The sequence below is a fragment of the Anabrus simplex genome, chromosome 9 (genome assembly GCF_040414725.1).
Source record: "Anabrus simplex isolate iqAnaSimp1 chromosome 9, ASM4041472v1, whole genome shotgun sequence".
NCBI lineage: Eukaryota > Metazoa > Arthropoda > Insecta > Orthoptera > Tettigoniidae > Anabrus > Anabrus simplex.
Window position 1 is genome coordinate 152,319,145 of NC_090273.1, and position 18,566 is coordinate 152,337,710.

Here is an 18,566-nt window from a genome sequence, read left to right on the forward strand (position 1 = left end):
CCTTCCAAGATAGTGTGTGTGAGGTTAGGGTCGCGCTCTTAGGCGTCAGGAAGGGCATCCAGCTGTAAAACTGACGTTAGGCCCTTCCTTGAGGTCATGCTAGCTCTCTTACGCATAAAAAGTTAGGTTAAGCCCCTCCAAGATGGCGGATGTGAGGTTAGGGTCGCGCTCTTAGCCAGAATGAGGAGGCCGCTCCCGAGAGCGTGTGGCGGTGGTGGAGGAGGAGGGCTCTCCCGAGAGCGTGAGGAGGAAGTGGATTCAGTACTCTCACAGGTCCCCTACTAACCACATTCGACTTTGCCCGCTCGAAACCATCTGCACAAGGAACTGCTAGAAAAATTTATAGGATGAGGAGGCCCTGTTTCTTAGCCCGCCAGATCACCGGGCTTATCGCTGTTAGACTTCTTCTTGTGGGGACATTGGAAAACCTCGGTTACACTCAAGCGCCGGAAAATCCCAACCAGCTCCGGCAACTCATCACGGACGCCTGCCGAGCAATTACACCTGGAATGCTTCAGCGCGCAATATGATCTATTGGACATCGAGCCCGAATATGCATAAACCAAAACGGTCATCACATCGAGCATCAATTGCGATAAGATATTTTCAGAGCAGTTCTGTTGCTATTATTTCCGGTTTGTATGTAACCGCTCTGCTAACTAATCGGCCCATCCTAGGGCCACTAACACATTCATTCCTACAAAATTTGCATGAAAGTGGTAATTGAACTTACATTGCGTGCGGTACGTATTAAACATATATTTAAAACATTTGTAATCCTTGCCCCTGAATCAAACCTCCCACCTGACATGCAAGCCCGCTTCGCCAGGACTTGACCAACTACACTGCGATCCCGTAAGGCACACTGGGCAACTTATAGCAAGTATTAGGTTTACTGAGGTCACAATATCAATTTGGTGTTTTGCCGGCGTGTCAGGTTCATATAATCTAGAAGGCACACGCATGTCTTCCAATGTTTAATACGAGTATAACGTTACGGCGTTCTATTATGGTGTGGCGTTAAACACCAAGATATCCGGTTGTGTTGTCTGAGCATACCGGCAGGGCAGATGTTTTCAGGACGGAATGAATATTGTGGGTTGCATGAAACTACATTGGAAGGGGCGGCTGAATCACGCTGTATAATAAATGCATCGCTTTTTGTGAGACCCAGTTGAAATTTTGTAACCAACATAACGCCGTCGTACCCTCTAGATTTATAAGAAACATTCGTGTAATAGTCGTTAATGGACATAAGTAGATAATTGAAAAAAAAAAAAAGAACAGTTAAATAGGATATGAACATGGGGTGCAAAAGTGTGAACCCGCGGCCATAGCCGCTGCGCCACGGCGTCGTTTGAAGTCATTACCCGCATAAAGGCACGTAAAGTACGTCGGAAATTTCGACCGTCATTTTCTCGGAAACGGTCGAGGTCTACGGATAAGCCGAAACGCGTGTTAGCTTATTTCGGCCCCTCTTCCACTGAACGAAGTTTCTGGGATATTCGGTTATTACACTTGGCGGGTTCTTCTCGTGAGATAAAAAAAAAAAAACATAAATCACGCCCCTACACAGTTGACTGAATGTTTTTCTTCTTAATCCGTTTACCCTCCAAGGTTGGTTTTTCCCTCAAACTCAGCGAGGGATCCCACGTCTACCGCCTCAAGAGCAGTGTCCTGGAGCTGAACAGGGGCCTTGTAGGGATGGGAAGATTTGAAGGGATAGACAAGGAAGAGGGAAGGAAGAGGCTGTGACCTTAAGTTAGGTACCATCCCGGCATTTGCCTGGAGGAGAACTGGGAAACCACAAAAAACCACTTCCAGGATGGCTGGGGTAGGAATCGAACCCACCTCTACTCAGCTGACCTCCTGAGGCTGAGTTGACCCCATGTCAGCCATCGTACCAATTTTCAAATTTCGTGGCACAGCCGGGAATCGAACCCGGTCCTCCGGGGGTGGCAGCTAATCAAATTAACCACTACACATCAGAGGTGGCTTGATTGAATCTACTCTCTTTATTTGAATTCATCTTTTGATCCCAGGTATGAACGTTGAAGGTAACCTGTGGCCTCATCTTCTCATAACCTACCTTAGTTTTGTTTTTGTGGAACCGTTGGGGATTCAACCAGCCTTCGGGATGAGAATTCACCATTAAAAAGCCAGCATGGTGACAGTCAAATGAAATCCTATCACGCGCTACAACGTGACCATGAAATGGTTTCATTCAAAAGTCATTACCAAAAGCGTTAATGCATTTATCCCACTGGGAGACGAGACGATCAATTCCGGTTTTGTAGAAAGAGGTAGGTCGCTGACGGATCCACAACCACACTCTTCTGGCACTTCATCGTTCAAATTAAACTGACTTGAAAGAACGTCTTTCTTCATGTCGCCAAAAATGTGTGAAAATCACAAGGTGAAAGATCCGGGCTATACGGAGGATGTTCAAGTGTTTCCCAACCAAATTGCCTTCGCCATATTGGAATTATGGAGGCGAGCATTATTATGGAAAAGGATGACTCCGCGCGACAGCATTTCAGGTCGTTTTGACTTTATGGCGCGTCTCAGTTCCTGCAAAGTGTCTTCATAGCGCTGCGCACTAATTGTGGTTCCACGCTTGAGGAAGTCGACAAGTAGCGGGCCCATGCAGTCAAAGAAGAAGGTCATCGTGACTTTACCTGGACTTGTGTGAACAGATTTTTATTTATTTATTTATTTATTTATTTATTTATTTATTTATTTATTTTTTTTGCGGGGGAGAATTGCGATGTTTTCATTGACGGCTTTTCCGTTTGGTTTGGTGTTCGAAATGGTGGTACCACGCTTCGTCCCCTGTCACAATTCGGAAAACGCATACTCTTCTTCGCGGTACCGCTGCAGATGACTCAGACATGACGCCATTCTGTCAATCTTTTTTCTCCTCCGTCAGTTGATGCGTGACCCACTGCGTGCCAATTTTGCTGAAATGAAAGTGATCACGCTAATGCCGATCTCAACACGAATTTCTTCCTTCGTGATTCGTCGCTTTTCCCGGATATGGTCAACAATCCGCCCTATCACATCAGGAGTAATGGGCGGGCGATGTGCACACTCGTCATGGACACAGCGGACGTGCGACGATGAGTTTCGCGTACTCCAGCACCTCAGCTACGAGAAAACGAACCACACTTCTCTACTCTTCTTTCCTTGCCTTCATTTCTACAGCTGAACGAACACATGCACCACATAGACATAACCCAATAACTGCTTGCACCTGTGGGTTGTCACTATGCGGTTCTCCTAGCACAACGATTGCAGTATCGATACGTAACAACAGTGTTGCCACCTTTCGCAAGGAATGTGTGTTATCGCGGGTGTTCAGTTTTCATTTGACTGCCCCTTATAGATCCAGGTTACAGAGTTTTTATTTCCACCTCCCCGAGCCTCGTGGTAGGGCAAGTGGCAGTCTATGAACTGCCACCCATATCACTAAATTAATTGATTGCCGGTATGATGTACGATGGTGACGCAGTAATGGGCACATTATGAGTCTCTAAATGTCAGTCACACCAAGTTTTATGTTCATTGCAGGCGATTGCGGATTGAAATACGAGCAGCAGACATTAACTTTCTTTACGATCGTTATTTATAACAACTGGTAAAAATACTCAATTTCATGATATCCGTGAGATAACAAAAGAAGGCCGTAAATAATGTCCTTTTTGGTGCAGTTGACCGCCACCAACCATAGTTTTCCTGGATTTGATTGCCCAACATACTTCGTAACCATATAGAGCAGCCATTTCCAAACTGCGGTCCCCGGACCCTGGGGAAGGGGGGCGATAATTTAAGGGGTCCGCAAAATGTAAGTTCTAAGTATTTAAAGAGCGATGTTTTTGTACTCACACAATTCATATACCAATACACTCAATTTAGGAACTCTGTGTCCTTCTTCTTCTTTATCTGTTTACCCTCCAGGGTCGGTTTTCTCTCGGACTCAGCGAGGGATCCCACCTCTACCGCCTTGAGGGCAGTTTTCTGGAATGTGAGACTCTGGGTCTGGGTATACAACTGGGAAGGAGCACCAGTACCCCACCCAGGCGGCTTAACGTGCTGTCCTGAACACAAGCCTTGTCGGGAAGATGGGAAGATGGGAAGGGATAGACAGGGAAGAGGGAAGAAAGCGGCCGTGGCCTTAAGTTAGGTACCATCCCATCATTTGCCTGGAGGAGAAGTGGGAAACCACGGAAAACTACTTACAGGATGGCCCTCGTACCACTTTTAAAATTTCGTGGCAGAGCCGGGAATTGAACCCTGGTCTCCGGGGGTGGCAGCTAATCATACTAATCACTACACCACAGCGGTGGACACTCTGTGTTCACTGTTGTATAGTATGGCCGATAGATAGTACAAGTTAGCAGGTGAAAAAGAAGAAATATTGCAAAACTGTGTAAGTGATGTAAGTTAATTGTGGCCGGGGCTGTACCTCAATAAGGCCACGGCCGCTTCCTTCCAATTCCTAGCCCTTTCCTATCCCACCGTCGCCGTATGACCTATCTATGTCGGTGCGAAGTAAAGCAAAAAAAAAAAAAAGAAAGTTAAATGTGAGACAGTTGGAACTGCTAGTATCCACACTCAGAGCATGTTTTCCGCCTCTGGTTGAGAATCTCGTGGATCAGAATTCCCTTATTTGAAACTGAACATGAACTGCCCTCCCTTGAGGAAGATCAACTAGCCGAAGTACCTTGGCAGAGAGAAAGTTAAAATTAAACTGAAGTATGAGCATCAGATGGAGTGGAATGTATAGCTCCACGAAGTTCCATGAATGTATCACAACTCCACGTCTCTGATCAACTTTGGGGTCTACGACCTCCCCTATAGCCGACAGTTTACAGAAAGGAAATACTACGTTTAATGACAACATAGGCCTACGTGTGTGAGCGTACATTTCTGCTCTCACAGAAATGAAAGCGAAGTACAGAAACAGAGCTAATTTAAAGCAAATACAGTAGAGACAATACGCGACACTTACGGATTTAGCCTTGTTAAAATGGGAGACCATTCGACGGTGGCGCACCTAGTGACTTGACCTGAAAAGTAGCGGTAAATTCAAATAACAATGGAAATGTATATACGAAAATGGATAAATAAATTACGCCTAGAAAGAAAGTGTTATTGAGATATTAACTTCGAAGTTGCTAAAGAAATTCTGGATAAATGAATGAAGAATTATTGAAAAGGTTATTATTCAAAGACTGAAATTATACATATAAACAAGATGTGAAATGGACAGCTGTGAAATGGCTTGATATTACATTTATGCATTACTTTTTTTGCTTTGTCATTCCTGCCTGAACTTTTACGGTTAGATTTGTCTTTTTTTCTCATTTAAAAAACATTTTATCATCACATTAAGACACTTGTCAATAAAAATATCGGCACATTCCTTACACACATGATGCAATGAATTAACATTTAAAAGCTGGACAATTTTCCTCTTAACATAAAACCTACTAACAGGAAGAAAATCTTAGTCTTAAAAACATTCAAAATTTCTCTATAGGCAATACTTGCTATTACATTAGGGTAAAGCAAATTTGCTACATATTGCTTCAACAACATGTGTACATTTCTTAAGTCACCCATATTTTGTTCGGGATCTTTAAAGTCGCTGGCCTGGAAATGATCTAAACAGATCTTATAATATTCTTATATAAGCGTAACGTCCCTTCTTTCTTGTACACTTTAGCCAAATCACTTCTGTGACATTTCAAACCCCACAGATCACACCTACAACAACACATCGGTATTGAAGGTTAACTGCTGCACTATACAATAAAATATGCGTATTATATTTTAAGCCAGTTAAAATACGGATCGAGCAGGTCAGAAGATTATGAAGTACTATAAAAATCTCTTTGTCACTGGAAGAATATATATGCAAACACAATATTACTCTCATTTTCTTGTCACGAGGGAGGCGAAAGAAAAACCGCGCATTCTTTTCTACTTCATAGTTGCTGCAGCTAAACACAACACATACCTTCCCCTCATGTTGAGAGGAGATATCAAGGAATGACACACGCTACTATTTAATTATGTCAACTCACTGAAAACGAATAAATAACACCAAAAACTTCACACACAAATACACGTGCTCTTATGACAGAATCAGTAGTTCTCAGATCCATCCGCTAGAGAGAGCTCTAATAGCTGTCCCTCGATATCTCGCTGAGTGTCGGGTATTGGTTTAAAGGCTGATCTTCGGTTCGAGTGACTACGCACCATCCAACAACCGCAACAAGCGAATATTTTCAAGTAAATTTCCAGATCTAGACTGTTGTAATTATTAGCCACGTGTCCCATTGTTTTATAATTTCTGGGCATCTATAAAGGATCTTCATACATATTAAGTAAAATTAACTTTTAAAGAAGATAAATATTAGTTTTACATTTTTTAAAATCAAACATCGTCCACCTCTGTGGTGTAGTAGTTACTGTGATTTGCTGCCACCCCCGGAGGCCCGGGTTCGATTCCCGGCTCTGCCACGAAATTTGAAAAGTGGTACGAGGCGTGCGACGGGGTTCACATAGCCTCGGGAGGTCAACTGAGCAGAGGGGGTTCGATTCGCACCTCAGAGATAGTCGAAGTGGTTTTCCGTGGTATGTGACTTCTCCTTCCTTCCTTCCTTCTCCCCCTGTGGGTGGGGGCGGTAGAATAACACCCACGGTATCCCCTGCCTGTCGTAAGAGGCGACTAAAAGGGGCCTCAGAGGCTCTGAAATTTGGAGCGTGGGTTGGCGACCACGGGGCCCTCAGCTGAGTCCTGGCATTGCTTCCACTTACTTGTGCCAGGCTCCTCACTTTCATCTATCCTATCCGACCTCCCTTGGTTAACTCTTGTTCTTTTCCGACCCCGACGCTATTAGGTTTGCGAGGGCTAGGGAGTCTTTCATTTTCACGCCCTTCGTGGCCCTTGTCTTCCTTTGGCTGATATCTTCATTTTTCGAAGTGTCGGACCCCTTCCATTCTTCCCTCTGATTAGTGTTATAGAGAGGATGGTTGCCTAGTTGTACTTCCTCTTAAAACAATAATCACCACCACCACCACCTTCCTTCCTTCCTTCCTTCCTTCCTTCCTTCCTTCCTTCTTTCCTTCCTTCCTTTCTTCCTTAATCCTTGTCTATTCCTTCCCATCTTCCCGACAAGGCTTGTGTCCAGGACAGCACGTGAAGCCGCCTGGGAGAGGTACTGGTGCTCCTTCCCAGTTGTATCCCCGGCCCAATAGCTGTAGAGGTGGTAGAGGTGGCATCGCTCGCTGATTCCGAGGAAGAACCAACTCTGGAGAGTAAACGGATTAAGAGAGGAGAAAGAAAAAAATGTAACGTGGTATCATTACAAAATTCTGATTTTTGGTTTCTTGAATGTAGTATTGTGTTCTGTGGCTAAGGATTCCTTAAACTTGCATGAGATATGTTCAGGGGGCCTCAGAGACAAGAAGTTTGGGAACCCTGATATAGAGTGTTCAAAAATAGGGAGTGGAATTTAGACAGGAGGTAGTACGCATAAAGAAAAGACATAAATGTCCTACGAGCATAATTTCTAAAATTAATATCTTCTGGGAAATGAACAGATGTGTGCACCCTGCATGTCTTCTGCTGTGAGCTCTTTAGCAAGAATCACGTGAGGAAACAGAGTACAGCTCTTTGTCACTGCATATTGTACATCATATCACCGTTTGTGTTTGCATCTCGAGAACGCAGAGTTCGTAATGCTCAAACTTACTCCATACCTCAATATTAGTGTACCAGTTGGAAAGTGAGTTTCGTATCTGTAGAATTAGAGCATGTTTTGTCGTAATGTAAGTTTTTTGTTTTGTTCTGTTTAATGATTTAACGATTTAATTAATGTTTTTTCTCCCCTGCAACGGCCGTAGCCGTGTTGAAACACCGGATCCCGTGAGATCTCCGAAGTTAAGGAACATTGGACGTGGTCAGGAGTTGGATGGGTTGCCACGCGCTGTTGGTGGGGGGGTAAGGGAATGGAGGAGCGGAAAGGAACTGGCCACCCTACCGCACGTAAACTCCGGCTCAGGAACAACCTCTGCGGAGGTTCGGACCTGCCTTCGGGCAGAATAACCCTTACCTTACCCACTTACAGCATGGGTCTCAAAGCTTGCACGCAGCAAGCGCAGTGGCCGTGCTAGAAATACATGTGCACCAGGGCGCAAGTCGTCAGTCGTCTTGTACTTCCCCTCGTTGCTGACGCAGGGCTGTGCAAGCCTAACGGTCATAGGGTTCAGTTACCTGTCTTGATGTCTGGCTCTATGGCGCTGGCCTTTGGCCATAGGGACTCAGGAAATTTAACCGACACTGGTTAATTTCGTAGGTAAGGGTGTTGGGTGTATATGTCGTCTTCATCATCATTTCGTCCTCATCACAACGCGCAGGTCGCCTGCGGGAGTCAAATCAAAAGACCTGCTCCTGGCGAGGCGAACTTGTCCTCGAACACTCTCGGCATTAAAAGGCATACGCCATTTCATTTCGCCTGTTTTGGTGTACAAGTAATGGTTGTGCGGGTGATAGGCGTAAGGACTGACACCTCAATTTGTTAGTGTGTCTGTGTGTATTTCTGTATCAACGCGGTTGCTTGAAGAGACTCTACCTGTAATGCTACTTCTGCATTTTCTATTATTTTCTTTTATTGACGTTTGCTACATAAGTTACATAGTAGCGGCATAGTATTCGGCGTTATTCTGCTTCATAATTGTTCATTTGAGAATTGAGCGTGTTAAGACCCTAAAAAATAAATGCCTATTGTTTTGAACTTCATTGCTTTATGGCAACATTTAAAGTAATTATTGATATGCCGGGTAGACGGTAATTAATAAGCATGCTGTTTAACGCATTTTATATATACGCCGTGTTGAACCTGATACAAGGTGAAGCGAAATTCGCGCACTCGGGCGTCGCAGCGCGACTCCTCACATGCCAGCAATTAAAAAATGCCTCTCACAAAAGTTCGTCCTCCGAGTATATCCGGGAGAAAAAGGACGTTGAAGAATGGCAATCTGGCAACACTGTAACCACATGTAGGGTAACTACCTCTGTCAGCACTTACTAGTCGTGCTGTACAGTTGGTGCAGTGGATATAGTTTTGGGTTAGCATGCAGGAGGTCGAGGGTTCGATCCTGGGTTGAGGCGTATGTTTTTTATTTCGTAAATGTAGTTGAGGTGTTATGGTAACTGGCATCTTAATCGTCAACAGCGATTGCAGCCGGTCCTCTAGAAACCATTAGCACTTACATACTACGATCCTAGAAATGGACGAACATTCGTCTTCATTGGTGAGCTTTCGTCGCCGTAAGACCTATCTGTGTCGGTGCGACGTAAAGCAAAATAGAAAAAAAATGGTGAGCTTTTAAAGACGCCATTTTCACGTCGTCGGCGTGAATTTATTCGCACCACCTCATCTACTAGATGCTTTACAACGTGTTCAGCGTTACTAAATTTTGTAAATGTAGGATAAATGTGACCTAAGAAACGGTGTCTTACTGTATTACAGTATGTCATGCCGATGGAAATTAGCAAATAAAAACTGCGCCTCCACCCAGGATCGAACCCTCCGACCTCCGACTAATACGTGCCGACAGAGGTAGTTACTCTACATGTGGTTACAGTGTTACCAGATTGCCACCCCTCAACGTTCTTTTTCTGCCGGATATACTCGCAGAACGAACTTTTGTGAGAGAGATTTTTTTTATTGCTGACATGTGAGGAGTCGCGCTGCCCAAGTGCGCGAATTTCGCGTCACCCTGTATAAAAGAACATATTATACAGTACATATACTGTACGGAGCACCGTAGCTTGCGCTACATCCTGGGCTAGCTCTCGTAACAGCTGTTTCCCGTGCACACAGAGTTGTCAGTCACCTCGTGACCTTCACATGCCTGACTTACAGCGCGTAAGCGCTATTGTCATGCAAAACACGCTCCATGCTCCGTTCATATATGTCGAGCATGGCCATGACCGAAGTTTACTTCTCAAAAGTGACGCGAGCTACGTTCGTTCGACCTTGCCCCTTGACACTCGCTCTTTCGCGCGCTATCACAGTCACAGGTTGCAGTGTTCCTCTCTCTCCGTCCTTGCTTCTACTTATGCTGGAAGGCTACGGTAACACATCAACAATTGCCAAAATTAGCACCGATATCAATCATCTCTTGCCCTAATTATCATGGATATGTTTTGCGTTGGGGTCCATCTGGAGCTTGCGCCGACAATTTTCCGACCCCACGGTAACTAAGGCAACCAGTATACGTCATCGATGTATACTATTAAATGGGCAGGGACTGAACAAACCATGCTTCTATACTTCTCCGTGCGACACAGGAGCTTAGTTAAATTTTCTTCAAAGCCTTCTCCGGGAACAGTTTTGAATGGTAGGAAATCACATGCGCTAGTTACGGTTTGCTTTGTATTGCCGGGCAATGCTTGGCGAGAAGCGCTAACATTAAATTTGCCAATGTGTCTTTTTAATTTTTTATATGAGTTGTACCGGATTTATACGTCATACATGACACGTTTCAGAGGAAACATACCCTGTCTGCACTGGCCACAAGCAGGAACTTCTTCCAAACATCAGAACCGAGTCCATCTCTCAGTTTTATGCATAACACTGTCCGTCGATTCACGCGGCTTGGTGAACTTTAGCACGAACCGTTCCACCATTCTCTTATCCACCCAGTTCCCAGCATTTGCTCTTTGTAAACAAGGGTTACTCACCTCTGGATGTACTACATTGCTTGCAAGCTAGGTCATCCTCCCTAGTCAGCAAACTTTGCTTCGAACATGTCTTGTGGAACGAATTGGAGTACTACTGAAATGTTTTCATTCCTCCCCTGAAGGGTGAGACAAGTCTATTAGATGCTGACGCCGTCTCTCATGCCAGGAGGTTTGTTACGGTGAAGGAGATGTGCGTAGAAGGTGAGAGGGTTGGTGGCCGTCTCCTACACTAGGAACTGTCCCGGTATTTGCCTTAGTGCAGGAGAATGGAAAACCACGGGAAGCCATTCTGAGGACGGCCACCGTTGGGGACCAGCCCCTCTCCGTCTTCCGAATACAGAGGCGTAGAGCCACGGCAGAGCAGCGTCCACCCCTCCTCTGCTCGGTTGGAGCAAACTCGGGCACTTTATATTACACGCTCCACACGACCTTCATGGTCTTAAGCTCAGCTCCTTTCCCTGGGGAACGCATCAATTTACCTCTTGCTACATCCACTTTTAATGTTGAAACATTTCTTCGCAGACAAAGTAGGAGTCCCCATACCACGAAACACGTAAAATTAAGGCATTTCCTCAATTGTGCCGAAAGCTGACGGGCTAAAGCGCCCGAAAAGGTTTCAAATTGTAAGTTATGAAAAAGGTCTATCAAACAAACAAACAAACAAAAATCAAAAATCACTTCCGACTTAAGTACAGTTCCGCAAAAAAAAGCCTAAAATAGCTTGTTTCCTTACTCGTTTTCATTTTTATTCAAATCCTAGACAAATTAACTTATTTACATAATTCTTTTTGTAATGTGTTCCTTAGTTTAGAGTCCTCAGGCGGTGTTTAATATTTGAAATATTTTCCACACCGAACGTAGTTATAAGGGCTTAAGTGAAACTCTGCATTCAAGGCCAGTCTAGGGAGGTCAAGACAAGAATGTTACTTATGGAGCCGCCGTATTGAGTCGTTAAGTGAGCGTAACCAAAGGCAAGTGTATTCAAATTTAGAGGATTGGGGTACCAAATACTGAAATGAAACAAACGAACAACTATTTTTCATGTAGAATTTAACTGGACATCTCTTATATATATATATACAACTGTATAACTCGTAAATGACAAGAATACATTCACATCTATTTGAATAGGAAGATAATTAATGGAAACAAAACTTCATTTTTAGAGAAACAAGAATCAGATGAAGGGCTCAACTATACACTTGTACTTCTATACTACTTTGTCTTACTGTGTTTCTTATTAATATCATCTGTCCAAATACGTAACCTCATTGACAGGAACACAGATATCTGTACGGTACCCTTGTTGTGATATGAATACGTGAAATATTGACCTTAAAGTACTTAAAGAGTAAATTACCTTCGGCATATCTTTTATTAAGAAAATAGTTAGCTGCACTGCCTTTCTAAAAAGTTACTTCAGCATGTCCGACTCATTGGCTGAATGGTCAGCGTACTGGCCTTCGGTTCAGAGGGTCCCGGGTTCGATTCCCGGTCGGGTCGGGGATTTTAACCTTCATTGGTTAATTCCAATGGCTCGGGTGCTGGATGTTTGTGCTGTCCCCAACATCCCTGCAACTCACACACTGCACATAACACTACCCTCCACCACCAAAACATGCACTTACCTACACATGACAGATGCCCCCATCCCTCATCGGAGGATGTGCCTTACAAGGTCTGCACTAGGCTAGAAATAGCCACACAAAATTAATTAATTAAACTTCAGCATGTTGTCAAACATTGAATGCCTCTTGATTTGAGTGCATTAAATTATGTTTGCTAACTGTTGTTATCCATTCATGCGGTAAATTCGTTGGGTTCTGAGCAAAACTACTCTTCACATATACAACAAGAGTGATGTTCTTAGCTACTCTAACTAGTTTATGGATAACCCCTGCAGCTAAGTTGTACAAAGTGGTGGTGGTAATTATTGTTTTAAGAGGAAGTGGAACTGGGCAACCGTCCGCTATTAACACTAATCAGAGGGAAAAATGAAGGCGTCGGACAAAGAAATACAAATGCCACGAAATTCGTGAAAACGAAGGACTCCCTAGGCTTCGAGTGTTCTAATACCGCCGGGGTTGGAAAAGAACAAGAGTTGATCAAGGGAGTTCGGATAGGATAGGAAAAGTGAGGAACCAGCCAAGTAATTGGAAGGAATGCCAGGACTCAGCTAAGGACCCCGTGGTCGCAACCCATGCTCCCAAGTTAAGAGTCCCTGGGCCCCTTATAATCAAAATTTACGACAGGCAAGGGATACCGTGGATGTATTGTACCGCACCCACAAAATGGTGTTAAGCCGACACCTGTATTATGTTTTCAACATAATATTTGAAAACTGATAATCATAATTTGTAGTGCTACAGTTTACAGTTGGCTTTTGCCAAGAAAAATTTCAAGGTGATACCCATCATCATCATCATCATCATCATCATCATCATCATCATCATCATCATCATCATCAACAACAACAACAGAATAATGATAATAAGAAGAAGACCGAGGAAGTGGCTGTGCAATTTAGGTCACGTAGCTATCAACTTGCATTCGGGAGATAATGGATTCGAGCCCTGAAGATGGTTTTCCGTGGTTTCTGCATTGTTCACACCAGGCAAATGCTGATGCTGTTCCTTAATTAAAGCCACGGTCTCTTCTGCCACATTCCTAGTCCTGTCCCATCGTCGCCATAAGACCTATCTTTGTCGGTGTGACATAAAGCAGATTGTAAAGAAGAAGAATACTTAGGCATTATGTGAATATTGGACTACACTTATCATTCGAATCACATGTCTCACTTTTATAGGAGTGGACACTTGGGATAGGTAACTGCGAACCTGTTTGAATACGCTTTCATAATGTTTATCCCTTGAGCGTGGGGGTGACATACTAGCATCCGCGCAATCCTCTACCAGTCGTAAGAGGCGACTAAAAGGGGCCCAGTGTCTCAATTTGGAAGTGTAGGTTGGTGACTACGGAGCCCTTAGGTGAGTCCTGTCTCTTTTTTCCTTAGTCTACTTGTACCAGGCTCCTCACTGGAATTTTTCTTAAACGACCTTCATTCCGTAGTTAAATCGAAAAAGAAAACACGAAGATGATGATAATACAGTTGCTTCTGGTTGATTCTTTTTAAAAATCTTAGTCTGGAAGCTTCCTTAGAACAGTTTAAAGACTTGGGTGGATTAGGATCAATTTTGGGATGGAATTCAACTTGAGTGTTTCTGTCCATCTACCCTCTTCTGTTCAAACTGCGATTCATCAAAATGATATCAGAAGAAAATACATTATGGAACCCGCAAATACAAAATTAGTTCATATAAACATATTATTCTTAAGGAATCATTTCATTGCAATAACTTGCTAACCTCGAACAAGTCGGAATTATAAGTGGGTTGCTATTTAACACGCCTGGAATTTTGTACCGTACCATCTGAGCTCACCAATGGTTATGACTGTAAAGCAAACACTCTATTCCCGCCAGTTGACTTACTCTGACAAGTATCCTATTTTCGTTAAAAACGCAGATGTATTTCACATTATCACATCGGACTCGCCCACATCATAACGATGCTTAAGACTCAATATGGTCGCCACCGCGGAGAATTATTGTGGTAGCGGCCATATTGGGTCTTATAGCTACCATCTCAGCTGAACCGTTTTATTTTATGACTTTATTTCTTCTGGAACCATGTATTTATCAGCAAGTTATTCCTCAAGTACAAATCAAGTAGAAGTTCTCCTTCCCTGTTCCTTGTCCCATATCTGAAAGGCCCCAAAATCCTTTCATATCCAGTTGTATTAACTCCTACCTGGGTATGACAGTAACCCATTGGTATATATTAGGTTCTCCTCACTTATACTAACTTCTAGTTGTTATTCTTCACTGTAGCCTTGCTGAGAGGCATAGACCTGCACAATCGATTCTGGTGGTTGTGGTACTGATTATTGTTTTAGGAGGAAGTACAACTGAGCAACCATCCCATATTAACACTAATCAGAGAGAAAACAGCGAAGGGATCTAACACATTAAAATGAAGGAAAAGAAAAACAGATAGCAAAATCGTTTTTTTTTTTTTTTTTTTTTTTTTTTTTTTTAGTTTTTACGGTCTCATGGCTGATGATAGCCTAATATCAATAAGTCGAAACTAGTATCACGATTAAAATAAATTGAAGTACTAATATTGTATTGATTAAGTGGATTACCTCATTTGTCGACAATAATGAAAGAGAAGCATTAGAAAATTTTTCTAAATTTTGGGCTGAGAAAATTTGGCAGAAAGGAGACGAGCTGCTCAGCTAAGTGGTACGTTCTGAACTGACAGTGGGGAGATGGCGTGGAGTGACACTAGTAGACGGATAAGTTTGAGTGATGTTTTTAAAAGTGGGAAAGATCACAATATGAAGATAAAACTGGAAGTGAAGAGGACTAATTGGGGTGAATGTTCGTTTATAAGAAGAGCAGTTAGAATTTCCAAATTCATTGCAATTATTTAAGAAAAGCCTAGGTAAAAACAGATAGGGAATCTGCCACCTGGGTGACTGCCCTAAATGCAGATCAGTGGTGATTGATTGATTGATTGATTGGTTGATTGATTGATTGATTGATTGATTGATTGATTGATTGATTGATTGATTGATTGATTGATTGATTGATTGATTGATTGATTGATAACAAGAGTTGACCAAGGAAGGTCGGATAGGATAGATGAAACTGAGGAGCCTGACAGAAGTAGGTGGGAGCAATGTTAGGACTCAGGTAAGAGCCCCGCGGTCGCCAACCCACACTCCTGAGGACTCTTTCAGTCGCCTCTTATGACAGGCAGGGGATGCCGTGTGTGTTATTCTACTGCCCCCACCCACAGAGGGAAATATATTCTGGATTGTGACCACAAGGCCCTTAGCTTAGTCTTGACATTGCTTTCACTTACTTATGTCAGGCTCTCACTTTTTTATCCCATCCGACCTTCCCTGGTCACCAGTTGTTCTTTTCCGACCACGACGGCATTAGCGCATTCGAGGCCTAGGAAGTCTTTCATTTCCATGCACTTTGTGGCCTTATCTTTCTTTGGCTGATACCTTCATTATTCGAAGTGTTGGACCCCTTCCATTTGATTTCTTCTAATTAGTGTTAACAGATGGTTGCCTAGTTGTACTTCCTCTTAAAAGAATAATCACCACCACTACTTTGTACTATATAGCCGCATGGGTTATCAATGAACTAGTTAAGAGTAGCTAAGAACATCACTCTTGTTGTATATGTGCCGAGTAATTTTTTCTTAGAACCCAAGACAATTAACACATGAAATGATAACAACAGTTACCATGCACAATTTAATCCACTGAACTCAAGAGGCATTTAGTGTTTGTCACCATACTGGGGTAACCTTTTAGAAACGCAGTATAGGTAATTACTGTCTTAATAAGGAAAACGCTGAGGGTAATGTAGTACAACTGTGTTCTAGTATTTGAAGTTCAGTATTTCATGTACCAGTATGACACAGGTACTGTACAGATTTCTATGTTTCTGTCAATAATATTACGTATTTGACAGATGGTATTAATAAGAAACACAGTAAGACCAAGTCGTAAGGAATACAAGAGTAGTACATAAGCATATCTGTTGATTCTTGTTTCTAAAAAAAAAAAATCACGCTCTGTTAGTTAACTTCCTGTTCAAACAGCTGTGAATGTATTCATGTCATTTAAGTGTTATAGAGTTATATATACATGAACAGTAGATGCCAAATTAAATTCCATATTGAAAATAGTTGCTGTTTTGTGTTTATTTCAATGTATGGTACCGAAATCCCGTAAATTCGAATACATTTGCCTTCGGTTGCGCTCGCTTGAAGACCCAATATGGCGACTCCCTAAGTAGCATTCGTGACTTGACCTCCGTAGACAGACCTTGGTCTGCACTGATTCACATTAGCGCTCGTAGCGGTGCTTAAGTGAAACAAAGCATTGACTCACATTAGCGCTCGTAGTGGTAGGACAAAGCACTGCCTCCTCGATCTGCATCCAGTGGCTGATCGGGTGCATATTGAGCGGGCAGTGGAAAAAAGGCAAACTGCTAATCTAATCACACCAACTGGATCCCTCGTTGCGCTCCTTATATCGACTTTGAGATTCGCGTGAAGTCCAGCATAAAGATGTAATTGGAAAGTTTCGTCGAAATGCCGCTGGAGCGCTGGACACTAGTCACTGACAGAAAGATGTATACCGCAAATTACGACATTTCCAGCGTTATTTATATTGTTTTGCTGGCGTAAGTGTTGGTAATGTGTTCGTAATGAGGTGTTTGTTGGCTTGTTATTGAGAGTTGATAGTTATGCGCAAATTAGTTTTATATTGTGTAGTATGGTCATTCGGTTTTTAAAATTATGTTTACAAACCTTGGAATCTGTGATATTATTGTGCACCTTCTTGTACTTCGAACATAAATTTTACAAATGTGATTTATCGCCGTAACTTTGACCTAAACAAGAATTCTAATTTATGCGCTAATTCGTTTCTTTAATTGTGTAGTGTAGTGATTTATTTTTCTTTAACTGTGTGCCTTTTCGTACTTCGAACAGCAAACAGGGCAATGGGACACTATCATTTCACGAATTCCCTTTTGGCCAGGAGAAAACTAAGGTGTGGCTCAAATAAATTCCTCGCGATAACTTTGTCCCTGGCACTAATTCTGCTTCTTCTGTCGTCTGTAGCCTCCATTTCAAAGAAAATGATTTTTCATCTGTAAGCAAAAGTAGAAGAGTACTAAAGAAAGTTTCTGTACTATCAATGTTCCCTAACTATTCTACGTAGTTGTAAGCTGACTAAAACCAAGAGTGCTAGAAGAAAAAAATACTAGAACCGCACCACACTCACCCAAGAAACGCGAAAGAGTTGAAGCTTTTTTATCATTTTAAAAATCCTGATGCAAGCTGTTCAAGAGCCAATAACAAAGGTACAGGCATTTTTTCAAATGTTATTTTCACTGTAGAACAATTAGCACAATGTGAAGATATGCAGAAATTACATCACAACCATAAGCGTGACTGAAACACCTTAAGTTTGTATTATTAGCTCCCTACAACCACACTTGAATTAGCATTTTCATCTTAGTTTTCCGTTTCTATTTTTCGGTTAAGTTACCCCTAAATGTTCTTTCATTGAATAATCGTTTAGGCGGAGTCGTATTTACAACATGACAGCAACACAACACATTTTTATCCAAGATAATCTGAACTTCAAATTTTAAACACTGACAAGTAGGAACCGTTACTGTTATGACCGTAAGGCCAACGTATGGGGCAAATTGTTAGATGTGCAATAAACATTTTACCAAGTATTTACTCAAAATAATTCTCTCTCACTGAATTTATATTTTAAATTCTAGTAATGAAATGAAATGTCGTATGGCTTTTAGTGCCGGGATATCCCAGGACGGGTTCGGCTCGCCAGGTGCAGGTCTTTCTATTTGACACCCGTAGGTGACCTGCGCGTCATGATGAGGATGAAATGCTGATGAAGACAGCACATACACCCAGCCCCCGTGCCATTAGAATTAACCAATTAAGGTTAAAATCCCCGACCCAGCCTGGAATCGAACCCGGGACCCTCTGAACCGAAGGCCAGTACGCTGACCGTTCAGCCAACGAGTCGGACTTTTAAATTCTAGTGCAAGGTATGAATGAAATGTATGGTAATCTGAAGCTAAATATGTTGAAATTAAAATTTAATATCTGAGTCAAAATCTTTCTGTTACACAGAATTTTGAAGTAGAAAAAATAAGACCTCTATGTATTGACTACACTCCCTT